A 13,817-nucleotide genomic window follows, 5' to 3' on the forward strand; every position below is an offset into this window, starting at 1 on the left:
ATCAGTTCTTATCCCCCTCTGCTAGCTCTATTTTTTTGACTTTTACTTCAGTATTGTTCTGCATGATACAACACCTCTAATTCAACTTTCAATGATTATTTCTTTTTGAAATACCTATTGTCCATACCATGACTTATCACTTCCTCTTACAATTTAGATAATTCTCTTTGTATCCTTTCTTTTTTGAGAAGATGTTTTTGAAATGAGATCTATTCCACTCTTTGATTTTAACTTTTAGATATTTCATTTTTATACTCGCCTGATACCTTCTAGAACCTATAGGGAAAGGTGCATTTTTCCACCAAAACTCCAATGAGGGTACAAAGGAACTATTTTAAAGCCACATTGATTCGAATTGGAAAACCTTCGTTTGTCATGCTTCCAATCATGGTTGTAGAGTAAGAAGATAGTTTAAATAGATAGTTGATCAAATTATTATGAATTATTTAATTAACAACATGACAATAATTGACAAATAAAATGAGTAGATTGACCAGATGTTAATGTTCAATTTTAGGTGTCTACAATTTGTATGTCATGTATATGAGGATAATTCATATTAAGTTTATTTTTTGTGCTCAATATATATGCTCATGATATCTATACACTCTATAGTGTGTACATAAAGCTAATTTTTATTAAACTTGTATGTTAACTAATGTGAATTAGGCTTTGACATGCATGCAATTGACTTGTATACCTATTCTTTTTATGTTATGATTACATCACATGTGATAATTAAATTTATATGGCATAACTTGTGTGCTTGTGTGCATTAGGATTGAATGGCATCCATATATCATTGAATTGTATATGGTGGATTTGTATCCATATGCACCATACAAATTTAATTATACATGAGGTAATCATAACATAAATTTTATATAAACAAGAATATGCATAAATGTCAATTCATATTAAGGTTGTATTTTGTGGACAATGCGTATATGTTCATAATTCTTTTATGTTTGTGTTGCACCAAGTGTGTACATAGAGCTACATTTTATTAAAGTTGTACAATGACCTAATGCGAATTAGGCTTTGACATTTATGCAATCGAATTGTGTACATTTTCTTGTTTATAAAAAAACTATGTTATGATTACATCACATGTAAATTTAATCTGTATGGTGAATTCCATGTGCTTGCATGCATAGATTAATGATATTCATATCATTGAGTTGGATGTGATCAATTTGTATTCCATATACACCATACAAAATCAATTTACACATGAGATATAATCATCATTAATTATATATAAACAAGTCAATTACATAATTGCCAATTCATATTAAGTTGTATTGTGTGACCAATGTGTATATATGTGTGCATAATTCTTTTATGTTGGTGTTGCATCAAGTGTGTACATAACACACCTTATTATTAAAATTGTATGGTGACTTAATGCGAATTAGTCTTTCACATCTATGCAATTGATTTGTATACATATTCTTGTTGATATAAAATTTATGCTATGATTAATTGAATGAGTATGGTGTATATGGAATACAAATCATATGTTGGTGTTGCATAAATTGTGTATGTAAAGCTATTTTTTATTAAATTTGTATGGTGACCTAATGTGAGAATTGGGCTTTTACATTTATGTAATTGACTTGTATACATATTCTTGTTTATATAAAATTTATGTCGATCACATCACGTGTAAAATAAATTTGTATTGTGCATATGGAATACAAATCAATCATATATAACTCAATAATATAAATATTTTGCAATCCTAATACACACAAGTATATGACATTCACGATATGAATTCAATTTACACATGCAATGTAATGATAACATAAATTTTATATAAGTTACAAGAATATATATACAAGTCAAATGCATAAATGTTAAAGCCTAATTTAGATTAGGTCACCAGACAACTTTAGTAAAAAGTAGCTTTATGTCCTATCTCAATGTAACACCAACATAAAATAGTATGCACATTGATCACATCACGTGTGTAAATCAAATTTGTATGGTGTATATAAAACACAAATCAATCACATATAAATCAATGATATAAATACCATTCAATGCTAATGCACATGACATATCCCATACAAATTCAATTTACACGTGATGTGATTGTATCATAAATTTTATTTAAACAAGAATATGTATACAATTTAATTGCAGAAATGTCAAAGCCTAATTCACATTGACCATACACATTTAATATAAAAAAGCTTTATTATAGATGTAATAAAAAATATCTTTATGTACAAACTTGATGCAACATGAACATAAAATCATTATAGCCATATACAAATATGGGCCACACAATACAACCTTAATATAAATTGAAATTTATACAATAAATTTGTTTATATATAATTTATGTTATGATTGCATAACATATGTAAATATATTTTGTATGGTGCATGTCACATGTTTGTGCATTAGGATTGAATGGTATTTATGTCGTTGATTTATATGTCATTGATTTGTATTGCATATACACCATACAAATTCAACTGTGATATCCCCATATTGTGAAATAATAATATCTTAATCATTTAATTATGAGTTCATTGATATGGATGAACTAGTCTTGACATAGCAGTTAAATTACTATTAAATTATTTTGAATATGAAATAAATTTACAATAAAAAAATTGATTATTTAATTATATTTATTAATAAGTATTATTATCAATTAACTAATATTAATCATATTTATTAATAAATATTAAATGATTAATATTAATTATATTTATTAAAAAATAATATTATCCATTAATTAATATTTAAATATTTATTTGATATGAAATGTTTTGTGGGGTTCGATCCATTGAGGACCCCACGGTCTCCTCCTTTCACATGGTACGTGACTCTACCTTGTGGCAGCAAATAAGGCATGATCGACAAATAATAATGGGAGGGACGGACTAGAAGAATAGGAAGAAGGAAAATATGATTACTGGCAAATCTCTGTATGGTTGATGCTATACAAGTATATTATATCGTTGTGGTATGAAAAAGGAGCGAGCAATATAAGCAATCATTATTATCGCTATAATATTGATCAGATATTGAAGACTTATCCTCCCATACGCTCATATCTTTATCTCCGCCATAAGGAAGACTAATTAATTGATGTCAAGTAAAGAGACTAATCAACAACGATCGTAATGACCTTCTGAAGATCATCGAAGGCATCTAACAGCACAATCATAATCTATAATATTATTATTATTGTGATCAGATATGAAGACTTCTTGGTTGTTATGAAGAGGCTCGATCAAGAGAGACATGATTCCTCACACTCAAAAGGATGCAACTCTTCAATTCGAGAGATATAAGGATTAGATCAAACTCATCCACCAAGGGGGGGGGTCAGCAGATAGTCAATTTGGGTACGATATATCGAACATCTTCCGCACCGTCACAAATGATGGGTTACCAAGGGCATAATTGATCTTAGGAAACATGATAATTCGTATCAGATAAAGGTAAAATAAATTCAATATGGGAAGAGGAAAAAGCTATATCATCTACAACCATTGAATGGGCCATTGATCAGATTAGAACAGAGCTATTATTGAGTTACAGGCAGTAACATTTGTGTTAACATTTGTGTTCTTGGTGGTATGCAAGATGATGTGTTCGATATATATATAATCTGAGAATAAGTATTTGAGAATAAATATCTGAGAATAATAATCTGAGAATAAATATTTGAGAATAAAAGTTATAACGAGAATCTGCAGTAATAGAACATCTGAGAATAAATAACGTATAAAATATATATAAAGATATAATTATGTATATTAATAATAAATATTAGAATATAAATCAGATAGAATCCTTTAGTTAATATCATAAAGAAGCTTATGTTTCTCTGTTATCCTCGTTTGGATTCATGTTAAGATAGTTTTGTCTCCTAATCAATTTAGTTTAAATCATAAGTATGTTGAGATGGATTAATTATGGTTAAAATAGGCCAAATCCTAGTAGGGGACATTACATCAATTAACACATGCAATGTAATCATAACATAAGTTTCATTCAAACAAAAACATGCATACAAGTTGATTGCATAAATGTCAATTCATATTAAGGTTGTATTGTGTGACCAATCTATACATGTGCATAATAATTTTATGTTAGTGTTGCATCAAGTGTATAAATAAAGCTACATTTCATTTGTTGTATGGTGACCAAACGTGAATTAAGCTGATATTTTTGCAATTGACTTGTATATATTTTCTTTTTTATATTACACATGATGTGTTAATTGAATTTGTAAATTTAATTTACACATGTAATGCAATCATGAGATTAATATTCTATAAATAAGAAAATGTATACAAGTCAATTTGAATTAAGATTGTGTTGTTTGGCCAATGTGTATATGTGCATAATGTTTTTATGTTGGTTTCACAACAAGTGTACACATAAAGCTATTTTTCATCAAAATTGTATGGTGATCTAATATGAATTAGGCTTTGACATTTATGCAATTGATTTGTATATATATTGTTATTTATATAAATTTATGCTACGATGGCATCATATGTGTAAACTGATTTTTTGTGGTGTATTTTATGTACATTAGTTTTTAATGACATTTATATCAATTAATATGTGATTGGTTTTTCATATACACCATACAAATTCAATTTATACATGTGACATAATCATAACAAAAGTCAATTGCATATGTTAGATGGATGAAAATGCCTGAGATCTTATGAAAGAAGATTCAAATTATTTCCAACATCCTCAATAGAGTACTTGCAAGAACACACATGCAATACTAAAACAAACTAACATCCAAGTTAACAAGCATTTTAACTCTATTGCCTCCCTATTTTCAAGATCTAGCATTGAATAGTTATGCTCTCATATTTTAGCACTAAAACGCCAAAAGCTATGAAGAATCGAAGAAAATGATTCAAAAACAAAAGATAAGTATGCAGGTAAACAAAACAATGCCAAGATTTCAATAAACTAGAGAGAGCTTAATGTGAGAGGGGCAAATAGTTTTATAGGCAGCGTCATGAAGAAAATCTATTGTGAGGAATGTGGGACAAAAGGAAGGTAGTTGAAGGTAAATATTATCCTACATTCGTTGAGTGAATGTGATGGATGAGAAAACAAGTGTATAAATAAGATAGTTTATGGAGTGAGATTTGAGGATAAATAAGCATGAATTCATGAAATAGTAGAGACTAATAGAAAAAGAGATAAAATAATGAAATGATTAAATGAATTAAATAAGGAAAATACTAATGATCCATTTAATCGCTATAATAGTTAGAATAATACATGAGGATATTGGATTGAAATTTTTTATGTGTCTACAACATAAATGTCAGTTCATATTAACATTGTATTATTTAGCCAATGTGTATATGTGCATAATGCTTTTTTTCTTTGTGTTGCATCAATTGTGTACATAACGCTACTTTTTTTTATCAAAATTATACGGTGACTTAATATTAACTAATCTTTGACAATTGTGCAATTGAATTGTAAATTGAATTTGTATGGTTTATATAGAAAATCAATCACATCTAACTCAATGATATAAATACCATTCAATCCTAATGCACACAACATATACCACACAAATTCAATGTAGATAGGTGATGTTGTTAGTGTAATTAAAGTGTTGTACCTTGTTAGTTTTTCATCTAGGTACTAATTACACGTAACTTAAGCTTACTAAGGGACCACATAGGAGCATTCCTACTTTAGGCGATATTATCACATTCACTTTCTACCTTATGTGGAACTTCCACCTTTTGTGGTTTTATCATGTTATCACTTTTCCACCTTAGGTGGGTGACCCACCTTTATTGGATGTATCACACTATCACTTTTCCACCTTAGGTGGGTGATAAATTATCACTTTTTGTCTCGTTTCACAAGATTATGACACTTGCCTTAATCTTATGCACTCCTACATTTCACCTTGGCCTATTTAACCAAAGGGTCTCCTATGTACATTTGATTGATTTTATTGTATCATTGACGAGAATACAATTTATTCTAGTCACATTGTTTCTCTCTTGTTTTTGTGTTTTCCATTAGGCCTCTAGATTTTGGGTGGTTACCTTCATAACCAAATCTTACATATGCAATAATAACATAAATTTTACATAAACAAGAATATATACAAGTCAAGTGCATAAATGTCAACTCCTAATTCACATTAGGTCACCATACAACTTTAATAAAGCATAGCTTTATGTATACACTTAATGCAACACCAAAATAAAAGTATTAGCCACATATAAATCAGTTACATATAACTTAATCATATAAATACCAATTAATCATATAGCACGCAAGAAAACTACATACAATATATAAATTCAATTAACCTATATGGTGTAAGCATAAATTTTAAATATACAAGTCAACTGCATAAACGTCAATTCATATTAAGGTTGTATTATGTGGCCAATGTGTAAATGTGCATAATACTTTTGTGTTGGTGTTGCATAAGTGTGTACATAAAGCTATAATTTATTACAAGTTGTATTATGACCTAATGCAAATTAGGATTTGATATTTATGCAATTGACTTGTATATATATTATTACATATATAAAAAATTATGTTATGATTTTTTTTGTTTGAATAAAAGGGGTAAAAACTTTATTGAAACATAGACACAAAAATTACAAGGAGGGCCCAAGTGCAGAGGCTCCCATAAGAGAACCTCAGGCTCCGACCAAGCTCAACCAACATCATTACTATCCATGTCCTCAGCAAAAATTTTCTGCAAGACCTCACAGTAATCCGGGGAGAGATGCTCCCATCCTTCAATTTTCCAATCACTGTCATGTTCCGAAGCCCATTTAGCCAAGCAATCAACTGCTCTGTTCCATTCACGAGGAATGTGGATGAAGGACACCTGCTCCATTAAAGAACTAATTCGAAGAATTTGATGAACTATCCCTACTAGCAGATTCACAATAATTTGTGAATCTGATTCACAGATAACCTTCCTTCTACCCATCTCCCAAGTTCGCTCCAGGGCATAGAGAATAGCAAGTCCCTCCATAAGATTATTAGATTGCCTCCCTTTATGCACTGAAAAGAAGAACACCACCTCCCCCAAACAATTCCTACCAACACCTCCAACCCTTGTTGAGCCAGGGTTACCCCTGGAGGAGCCATCAGTGTTAATCTTGATAATCTCATCCTGGGGGGGCCTCCACCTTCCCAACGTTTGGACCTTCTGCATAGCACACCTACCTCTTCTAACACAAGCAGAGGCAGGAGACAACTCCTGCCAGCCCAACCTACTCACGATATCCACCTCAACTCTGTCCAAAGGAAAATTCACCTCACATTTAGCTTCCATCATCTCCCAAATCATAACCATGATTCTGTTCCACACTTGTTGCACTAATAGTCTGGCCTCACGAAAGATCCTTTTGTTCCTCTCAAGCCAGATCTACTAGAGAATGAAGATGGGCCCAATATACCAGACCGTCTGGAGGAAGGGGGACAAGATAGGAGGTTTGCCCAAACTGCTCCAAAACTCCACTAGAGAATCTGTGTGAACACAAGGACACTTCCACACCCCCCACCGGTAATGCCAAATAAGCATAGAAAAGGGGCATCTGAAGAACAAATGAGAGGAGTCTTCCTCCCCATTGCCACACAAAGCACAAATCGAAGGCCCCGAGAAACCCCGGTTGCAAATATTATCCCAGGTAAGGCATCTATTCCAAGCTAGAGTCCACGTGAAGCAGTTGCACTTCGGCCAAGAAGAATTGTTCCAAGCTTGTTTCCACCAGTGCACCTCTCTTCCATCCAATCTTCGGTTCAACAGTTCCCTATAACCACTAGCAATCGTAAAGACGCCCTTAGGATTCAGAGACCAGGCAAGTCTACTCACCAAAATGCCTTGTAACTCAGCACAGTCCTCCTCCATCCCAGCAACCGACCACTCATTAAGATCCTTCCACCGCTCCATCTCCAGCCTCCCACACCTGTAAATAGTCTTGAAGTCACTCACCCTTTACCACCCCGCCTCCAAAAACCTCTGGCTAAGGTTCCCAAGATTAGGAAACTGATCAAGAATGGGGGGGTACCCATCCCAAGAGTCATTCCAGAAAAGGACCTCTTCCCCCCTCCTATAGATCCAAAAGAGTCCTTCCTTAATGAGAGAGGCCCCCTTCTTGAGAGTATACCAAATCGTAGAGCCTTTACCCTTTAGCGGATATCTTGGAACCTTTCGAGTCGGTATCCTTTGCATATATTTGAAGGCCAAAATCTTAGCCCAGCCACGATCCTGCTCAACACACCACCTCCAGTACAATTTTGCCACCAAAGCCTCCCCGAATAGAATAGCCTGCCTTAAACCAAGACCCCCCGATTGCTTCGAGCTACACACCAAGTCCCAATTGACCAGACTCCATTTGGATGAGGATAGATTGCTTGTCCATAAGAATTGTCTTGCCAAAGAATCCCAGTCCTTCAAGAACCATTTGGGAGCCACTTGAAGCATACATCTATAAGTCGAAAGAGCCTGAACCACTGACTGAATCAGTTGAACCCTCCTAGCAAATGGCAACCATCTATGAGTCCAATGTTCAACTTCGAGTGAAATTTATCCAAGATACTTTGCCATGACTCCCGAGGAGGGTTACCAGGAGAGATAGGAATACCCAAATAAGTCAAGGGCGAGGAACCAACTTGGAATCTCAAGATCAGAGCAATCCTGCTTTGAATAGCTCCAAGGGTGTTGAAGAAAATGATAGAGGATTTATCTTCATTGATCAACTGGCCTGAGGCCGCCAGATAAACATCTAGAACCTTACACAGATTCGTAGCTTCTCTGATCCGAGCAAGTCCCATCAAGGTCGTGTCATCAACAAATTGCAAATGAGACTGCGGCTGCAATTCATTACCCCAGTTCCACCCCTGAATACTGCCCTGACCGGCATTATGTTTGATCAACCTCCCCAGGCCCTCAGCCAGGAGAATGAATAGATAAGGGGAGAGGGGGTCCCCCTGGTGAAGGCCCCTAGACACACCAAATATCTTGGTATGATCCCCGTTGATTAATACTGAGAAAGAAGTGGACGTAACTCCACTCATAACCCATTGAATCCATTCCTTAGCAAAACCAAAAGCCCTAAGGATCTTTTGGAGGAAAGACCAGTGAACCCTATCGTAAGCTTTAGCCATGTCCAACTTGATAAACATAGCTTTTTCCATGGAGGTAGCCATAAAATGAATGGTCTTTGTAGCAATGACCACACCATCCAGAATTTGACGCTCTTCAACAAACCCACTCTGTTCCTCAGAGATAATACCCCCAAGACACTTCTCCAGCCTCTCTACAATCAACTTTGAGGCGATCTTATAAATGACATTGCAGAGAGATATAGGACGAAACTGGCCTAACCTGTCGGCCCCCTCACACTTAGGGATAAGCGCAATGAAGGTAGCATTTAGGGCCCTCAACATCTGTTTATTCCTTTGGGATTCTTGGACTACTGCCAGTAAGTGCAAATTGATGATATCCCAGAACTCTTGAAAGAATTCAACCGGGAACCCATCTGGGCCAGGGGCTTTTCCTTTCCTCAACTGAAAGACAATCCTCTCGAGTTCTTCCAGCACAATAGGGGCCATAAGCTGCTCATTCATCTCCCCGGAAACAAGAGGAGGAATGCAAGCAAGAACCTGGTTCTCCTCCTCCGCTTCCCCCTGAGACTCCTCACTGAAGAGGGTTCGAAAATGCTGCAAAGCCTCCCTAGATATCTCCTGCAAGGATAATAACACCTCACCTCTATTATTGACTAGAGTAGGAATGGAGTTTCCATGACGTCTTGCTTTCACAGAGTTGAAAAAGAAAGACGTGTTCTTATTGCTCACTTGTAGCCAATCAATACGAGCTCTCTGTTTCCAGTAAATTTCTTCCCTGAGCTCCCATTCCTCTAAGGCCTTGACAACACTCTCGTCCTCCCTAAGCAAAGCTTCAAACAAACCACTCTCTCTGATTTCCCTGGTGATGCCATTTAACTCTGTTTGGGCTGCTTTCTTAGCATGAAAAATGTTCTCGAAACCCTGGCGATTCCATTGTTTAAGCTGGAACTTAACAAACTGCAGCTGCTTGGTGAAAGTATACATAGTTGTACCAAAGGCTGGCCTCCCCTTCCTCCACCACTGCTCAACAAGAACAGGCAAAGTAGGATTTCAAAGCCACATAAGTTAGAATTTGAAAGAAGGAGAGCGAGCAACCCGGGCCGAAGAAGAAACCAACTTCATAGGCTAATGGTCTGACCCTCTCTAGTCAAGAATCTCAAAGCTAGTGGACCACCCCCCACCAACCCAAATGCAGGAAACTAGAAATCGGTCCAACCTCTCTGCAATCCAACCCTCCCCCATTCTCCTATTGTTCCAAGTGAACAGACCATTACCAGGCTTAATGTCCACAAGATGCAACAATGAAATCCTATCCCGAAAAAGGAGAGATGAGGGGCTCCAATCGCATGACACCCCCCTTCTTCTCACTCAACTCCAAGATAGCATTGAAATCTCCCGCCATAATCCAAGGATGGAAAGGGACTAGCCTTCGCATAAATGAAATATGAGACCATAAGTTTTGTTTGCCCTAGAAATTAGTGGGAGCATAAATATTAGTAAACAAAATAAGATCTTCGGTCTCCAGACTAGAGGCAACCCCAGATAGCGAAGATCTAGAAGCCATCCACCAAACAGGGTGAATCCTTGAAGGGTTCCAAAGACAGGCCACCCCTCTGGAGGAGCCAGCAGCCCCAATACACTGACATTCGCCATGCCCCCAGAGCTTCGGCACCAAACCCATCATACTCTTCACCGAGAGTTTAGTTTCTTGCAAGAGCAGGACATCAGGAGAGTGATTCTTGATCAAATCTCGAACAACTTTTTGTCTAGGGTCGCTATTCAAGCCCCTTACATTCCATGAGAGCACAATCATTTAGGAGGGTTGGAAAAGTGAGAATCCAAAGTCTTCATTGACCCTGACTCAACCAAATTTTCTCCCATCAGTTGATTTTATCCAAATCCTTCTTCCTGTCAACCTTTGAGTTCTTCTCCATAGCACTTTTCTTAATATCCTTCTGATGCAAACCCAAGTGAACGGAAGACTTGTTACTTTTAGCCCCAACTGGTTACAATTTCAGGGCTATTAGAGAGCCCTCCCCCCCAAACCAAATTTATCTCCGAACTCGAAGTGATTCGCAGTTGGACTCCTACTGACTGGTCCATCTCCATTTGTTGGCTGTCAATCACTTGCAAGCCCTGAGTAAAATCCTCAATACCACTTTCTAGACCCCCTCCTGAAGCACCTAGTTCCAAAGGAGTTAACCCTGGGTTCACTTCTTGATGGCTAAGGTCATCCAAGGCCTCAAATCTGTTGAAGGTATCTTCCTCCTGTCTCCCCTGTAAGGACCTCTTTTGTCCTCTATTCCTGTTCCTTGTCTTAATTGAGACAAAACCATCAGCGCCCTCTACCTCGACCGACATAGAAGCTTTTCCTTTATCAGCCCTATCTTGACTCTAAGCCAGTTGTTGAGGTTGGCGTACCACTGGTTTATATCTAGGGCACTTACGCTGTAAATGACCATACTCATGACACAGACGACAATGAAAAGGTAAAGTCTCGCAATCTAGCTGTTGGACCCATGAATAAGAGCCCACACTCATATATATAGCATCTGGCAAAGGTTTACTAAGATCAATTTCAACACAGATACGAGAAAAAGTCATTACCTTTCTTCCTAGGGTTTGCATTGAGGATCCCAATGGCTTCCCAAGCAGCGCGGCCAACATCCATAGTACATCCTCCCAACAACATTCCACAAGAAAACGAGGCAAACGAACCCACACAGGAGCTCCAATAGGGTCTTTGGGAGCTCCTCCGATGGGTTAAACACTGCATGCCAAGGCTTGATGAACAACCCCACCTGATTGTAAAAATACAAACCTCCCTCAAAGACCCTATTGCGATCCTCCATGCAGTTGAAGGTAACCATGAAATAGTTGTTTGCCAGCATCATAATCTCCATTTCCCCTTCCGAAGCCCAAGTCCTTTGCGCCCAGTTTTCCAGAAACTGCAAAGAAACCCTCATTCCCAAAAACTTGCAATAAAGCGAATGTTTTGAAAAGTACTCAATGTCTTCAACAATTAGTTCAGGAGGAATAACCAGCTTCGGTCTCTCATTGCATCTCTCCAGGCAACCATTAACCTTCATAATGCAAGAACCGACAGCAGTCCTTGATCCCGATTCAAATGAGAAAAGGTTATTGTTAATAGTCTTCATACTCTGCAATGGGGGTTTTGAGCCCACCGCAGCACGAAAATCCATGACTGGAGGAACATGCAAGTCTTACCACCAATACTCATCATCGGAGCTCCGGAAAAAAAATATTAGAGAAAGACTCCCACCCCAAAGGGCCTCTCGAGACAGCACTGGACCTATAGCCCTACCCCCTCAAAGCACATCGAGAGGGTGTTCCTGCCTAAACCCCTAACCCCTACAACACCCACGACCCACAACAGCCCCAACCCCCAACTGCAAGCAGACCACCCTCCCCCCGCAGCCTCCAGCCACACGCAGATCTCACTCCACCCGCAGAGCCCAACCCAACCCCGCCTGCAACACCACTCCCCCGGAGTGCCTGCACCAACCTCCCCCTAACGACCCACCTACATCTCCGACTCCCTCGAGCTAGGGCAACAAAGCCCTAGCTCGGCCACCCGCAGAAGCTCGCACGCGCGCCATAACAAATAATCCAACCTTTCACTCAATTATCCATCGTTATGATTAAACCACATAGGTTAATAGAATTTGTATGGTGTATATAAAATACAAAGCAATCACATATAACTCAATGATATACATACCATTCAACCCTAATGCACACAACATACACATACAAATTCAATCTACACATGTTATGTGATTATAGCTTAAATATTTTATAAATAAGAATATACATACAAGTCACTTGCATAAATGTCAAAGCCTAATTCACATTAGATCACCACAAAAAACTAATAAAAAGTAGGGTTATGTACACACTTGATGCAACACCAACATAAAATCATTATGCACATAAACAAATTGGCCACACAATACAACCTTAATAAGAATTGAAATCTATGTAATTAAGATTGAATGGTATTTGTATGGTGTATGTCAAGTGCTTGTGCCAATTAAGATTGAATGGTATTTATAATGTTATCATGATAATGTTATATGTCATTAAGTTGTATACTTAACACTCTTTTGCACGATACATCCTTGGTTAAATGGAAGTTATGCTATGATTGTATCTTATTTGTAAATATAATTTGTATGGTATTTATATCATTGAGTTATATGTGATTGATTTACATGTCATCAATTAAAGATTAAACTTGTGTGCCCAATGTGATGCTAATAATGCCTATACTATGTACAATATGCACATAAAACTACTTTCTACTATATCATTTATACAATTGACTTGTATCTTGTTTATATAAAATTGATCATGATTACATGACATACAAATTGAATGTGTATGGTGTATGTAATTGATTTGTATTACATATACACCATACAAATTAGATTTACATGTAATATAATCATAACATGAATTGTATATAAATAAGAATATGTATACAAGTCAATTATATAAATGTAAATTTATATTAAAGATTGTATTAAGTGGCCAATGTCCATATATGCATAGTGTTTTTTATGCTTGTGTTGCATCAAGTGTATACATAAAGCTACTTTTTATTAAAATTATATGGTGACTTAATGTGAACTAGTCTTTGACATTTACAAATTTGACTTGTA

This window comes from Cryptomeria japonica, chromosome 3 (genome assembly GCF_030272615.1).
Source record: "Cryptomeria japonica chromosome 3, Sugi_1.0, whole genome shotgun sequence".
NCBI lineage: Eukaryota > Viridiplantae > Streptophyta > Pinopsida > Cupressales > Cupressaceae > Cryptomeria > Cryptomeria japonica.